The sequence below is a fragment of the Podarcis tiliguerta genome, assembly GCF_965153285.1.
Source record: "Podarcis tiliguerta genome assembly, chromosome: 6".
NCBI classification, from domain to species: Eukaryota; Metazoa; Chordata; class Lepidosauria; order Squamata; family Lacertidae; genus Podarcis; species Podarcis tiliguerta.
This window is the reverse complement of record NC_139539.1, coordinates 1,870,950-1,876,018: the sequence shown is the minus strand read 5'-3', so window position 1 is coordinate 1,876,018 and position 5,069 is coordinate 1,870,950.

Genomic DNA, 5,069 nt, shown 5'->3' with positions numbered 1-5,069 from the left:
CCACAGGGCTGTTTTGCTGCGTAGGTGGCAGTGGCAGCAACTATAGTATAGATATAATGGTTAAACAAGACAAGGTTCCCCTGTTACTCCAAGTTATTAAAGTATTCAGGTGCCCCGAGTCACTATGTTGACCATATTTGTTCGTAGGTCGAGGGGGGGGGGGTCCTCAGCCATGTTCCTCCTGGCTTACAAATGAAGTGAAGTCAGATCAAGCAGGCAGGAAGTTGTCCTTTGCCTTTGGCTTCTGCCATCTTTCCCTGGACACCTTTGTCCATGTTTTCCTTCTTTTGACAAGGGCGTTTTTGAAGTGGAGCAGCTCCTGCAGGCGGCAGGGCTGCTTGAAAGAGCAAATAGTAGAAAGCAAGGAGAACAGACCCCCAAATCCCTGGCTGAAATCGCGCCCGAATATAAACCACTCAGGTGTGCGCTAGCACGGGGATGAATCGGTGATGTGAAATGTGGATTTTCCGGGTGAGTCTGGATGGGCCCTAGTTAGGGATGCTTGACTTTCCTGTAGGTTAAAAAAAAAGTCTTGCAGTTTTCTGAAATCCTTGTCTTGCCAAATATCGTGGCTGCTGCTGGGTTTCAAGAGGTAGAAACATGTGCAGATGCGTAGGGAATGTTGCAGTTTTGCAACCACGCATTGAGTTCATGCAAAATCCGTCCTTGTTAGCTTGAATGCAGATATCTTCCCCCTTCCATTCTGCACCATCTCAGGCCAAGGAAATCCAGTGCTCCCTTCTTTGGGAATGTGGGGAGGCGAAAATGCATGGTTGCTTCATTTGGAGAGGCAAAAAACCTGCCTGTGTAGATTTTCAAGAGACTGATGAACCCCGAAGCAAAGAGTGATCCGTTACCCAGGAGCAGCCCAATGCGAAACTTTGCCACCTGCCGCCTCACTTCTCCACCAATTATTTATCGCAGGCAATCTTTGCAAACTCCGCCACCCATTAATCTCGTTGCTTGGTGGAAGCGTTCAAAATATAGTGCGATTTTTTTAAACACGGGAGGGGGGGGAGAGAAATAGGATGCCACTCTTTCTAACAACGTTGCCATTAAATGCTTGGACTTGCTTCTGAAATAGTAGATCTGTCGGAGTCGTTATTGTGCAGCCATGAGTGGCATGCAGGGTTAATGCAAAGTGGCTGTTGCAGGAAGGGCTGCCGTTCTTCCAGAGAGTTGCGGAGGGGGTTGCGCAAGGTCTGTGTTGCTATCTCACTACTTCAGTAAAAACTTCTATCATGTCTCTTCTAACTTGTGCTCTACGTGGGGCTACCTTTGAAGGTGACTCGGAAACTGCAATTAATCCAGAATGTGGCAGCTAGACTGGTGACTGGGAGTAGCTGCTGAGACCACATAAGACCAGTCCTGAGAGACCTACATTGGCTTCCAGTATTTTTCTGAGCACAATTCAAAGTGCTGGTGCTGACCTTTAAAGCCCTAAACGGCCTCGGCCCAGTATACCTGAAGGAGCGTCTCCACCCCCATCGTTCAGCCCGGACACTGAGGTCCAGCACCGAGGGCCTTCTGGCAGTTCCCTCGCTGCTAGAAGTGAGGTTACAGGGAATCAGGCAGAGGGCCTTCTCGGTGGTGGCACCCGCCCTGTGGAATGTCCTCCCACGAGATGTCAAGGAAATAAACAACTATTTTACTTTTAAAAGACACCCTGTTTAGGGAAGTTTTTAATGTCTGACGCTGTATTGTTTTTGATATTTGGTTGGAAGCCGCCCAGAGTGGCAGGGGAGACCCAGTCAGATGGGCGGGGTATAAATAATAAATTATTATTATTTTCTCTAAACTAAAAAATTCCGAAATGCTGTCCTTTTTTCCTCCTGGGGGAGTCTCCACCCCCTTGCTCATTTCTGGCAGCCCTTTTCTGAACCCCTCCCAACTCTGCAATATCCTCCTTTGTTGTGTTTCGATGGTACAAGAAAGTGGGGGGGGGGGAGAGATGGAGCAGCAGGAATGTCTAGTTAGTTCCTCAAGGAAGGTGGAAAACAGGCCTTGTGGCATAAAAAAAATGGAGCAAGCAGCCTCTTCTTTTCTTTTTTTTATCTCCCTGTATTTGATTTCTGGGTCCCCCTGGGCATCTCTCCTCCTTCCCGGCCCATTAAGGGCTTTAGCATAAAAGGTGAGGCTTGTCCACATCACATCTATTGATTACAGAGCAAGGTTTACAGCACTACAGATGAAGCAGCTGTCAGAGGAAAGGCAGATTTTTCTGGTGTCGTTTGTTAGGGAATAAAAGAGACATTAGAGCATCAAAGCCTCTCCGCGTGTCAGGATTCCCGGGAGAAGGTCGAGGGGAGGGGCACGGGCTCTTGTCTTTTGTGCTCCAGCAAATGGATCGGCTGCCTTTCCCGGGGAGGGCCGCTTCCGATAAATTGAATCCAGGGCTGTGATCCAGAAGAGAAGAAAAAGGATAATCTTGTCACCTGAATGAATGATGGCAGTTCACACTGGGCGTTCGTACTCAAGGTAGCCGCAGGGACAAGCAGCCACCTCTCCGTGGCACTGGAGAAAGGGGGCAAATTTATGTTTTCCTCCCTTTCTCACAGAGCCAGCCCAGCGTTAGGCAGGGTGAGGCCACTGCTTCAGGCGGCAGAAGCACCCTAGTGGCTATGCCCATGGGTGCCCCGCCGCAATAGGCACCAATTTTTGGCAAGGTGGGGTCCTTTTCGGGCAAGACCTCGCACCAGATCGGCGTGACCTTGCCCCAAATGGGTGCCTATGGCAGTGCCACCTCTCCCCCCCCCCGCACACACAGGAGCAGAGGCAGGTGGGGTGGGGGTGCCAGCAGAGTAAAACGGGACATTCTGCTCCACTTTCTCATAACACTAAAACTCACCTGCATTTAATGATGCTGAATGTTGGAAGATTCAGGCAGATAAAAGAGTCAAGTAGGATGTAATCCACTGGGAGCAGTCAAGCACAACATTCCTCGTTTTCCTAGAGAAGACATGCATTTCCTCCTGACTGGAGCATCCTTCCTCTGCATGTGACTAGAGGTGTGCATGACCTTACCTGTCCAGGTCACAATAGGACAAGGTATGCTGCCACTCTTTCTGACTTCCGCAGTTGTTGGAGTAGCTTTTTAGCTAGGACTGCTCTGCTCGCTTCTCAGCTAGCAGAAGCACTGGGATTATTCCCCCATATGGGGTAGATCCACATGTACATATTTGTATCTATGTCTGCCTTCAGGAATCCAACTGTGAACTGATGTGAGTAAACTTCTTTTATTGACTGAATAAGAGTGTCGTGTCTATTCTTTTATCCCCCGCCCCAATTTTTTTATTAGTTTTCCACCAAATTTTTAAACACACAAACAAAAACAAACAAACATAAATCCTAACCTTATTAAAACTAATCCTATTAACATCGTTCGTGTCTTTATTCTTTTAAAAGGGATTAAAGGAACGTACCAGGAACGTACAATTTAATCTGAGACAGACTGAACTGTATAATAGTGAGAGGCTCACACGAGCCTGCAACCAGCTATCTGCTGTGCGTGTAAAAAGGGGAATGCAAACTCTGCTAAATAAAGGAACTTGCTAGCGCAAGTTAGGAAGGATAGTAACAAACAATATATCGTCTCCTTCCACCCTGAACATTCCCACACTTCACCCAGTGAGCAGTTGAGCTGCGGAACTCCCTCCCTCATGAGGCCGTGATGGCCACCAAGTTGGATGGCTTTGAAAGAAGATTAGGCGAATTCATGGAGGAGGAGAGGGCTCTCCATGGCTATTGCCACAATGGCTCTGCTGCGCCCTGGAGGCAGCGATGCTTCTGAATCCCGGATGCTGGAAACCACAGGTGGAGAGAGGACTGCTCTTGTGCTCAGTTTCTGCTTGTGGGAAGAAGCATCTGATTGGCCACTTTGAGAACCGGATGCTGGACTAGATGGGCTGGTAGGGTAGTGTCAGGAGCCAGGCCCTGTGACCAGTAGGACTTTGCAGGACTGGGGCCTTCCTAAGTTTGTTCTGAAGAGGCAAGGCGCAACCACACAGGTGAGGCTGATTGGTAACTCACAGCACCTGGTGGCAAGAGCCAGGAAGGGATAGAAGGTCAGCATTTCCCTTTGGCTCTTTGCCACAGCAACATGTTCCCTGCCTTGCTGCATTTGACTCCTTGCTTCTTGATCCTCAGACCCCTGACTTCATGACACCTTGCTTCTTGATCCTTGGACCCTTGACTTCTTGACTCCCTGCTTCTTGATCCTCGGACCTCTCACTTCGTAACCCCTTGCTTACTGATCCTCGGACCCTGACCTTCAGACTCTTGGCTTTCTGACTCCTGGCTTCTGGACTCCCGTTCCTGCTCCCACCCCACCATCTTGCCCCCAGTCCTGACATCCCCAGCCAGGACTTCGATCACCCGTGAACCAGACCGTGACAGTTAGCCTTGGGTAGCCCTCTCCTCCTCCATGAATTGGCCCAATCCTCTTTCAAAACCAGCCAAGTTGTTGGCCATCACAGCCTTCTATGGGAGAGATTTCCATCAGAGTTTAACTTGGCACTTCCTGAAGGACTTCCATTTATGAATTGCGTCCCATAAACCATCCCAAAGTGGTACTCAGAAGAAGCCCTCGATAGCCCTCTCCTCTGCCATGAATTTGTCCAATCCTCATTTAAAGACATCCAAATAATAATAATTTATTATTTATGCCCCGCCCATCTGGCACTCTGGGCGGCTTCCAACAAAATATTAAAATACAGTAATGCATCAAAATTAAAAGCTTCCCTAAACAGGGCTGCCTTCAGATGTCTTCTAAAAGTCTGGTAGTTGTTCTTCTCTTTGACATCTGGTGGGAGGGTGTTCAACAGGACAGGTGCCACTACCGAGAAGGCCCTCTGCCTGGTTCCCTGTAACTTGGCTTCTCACAGTGAGGGAACTGCCAGAAGGCCCTCGGCGCTGGACCTCAGTGTCCGGGCAGAACGATGGGGGTGGAGACGCTCCTTCAGGTATACAGGACCGAGACCATTTAGGGCTTTCAAGGGGTCAGCGCCAACACTTTGAATTGTGCTCGGAAACGTACTGGGAGCCAGTGCAGATCTCTCAGGACCGGCGTT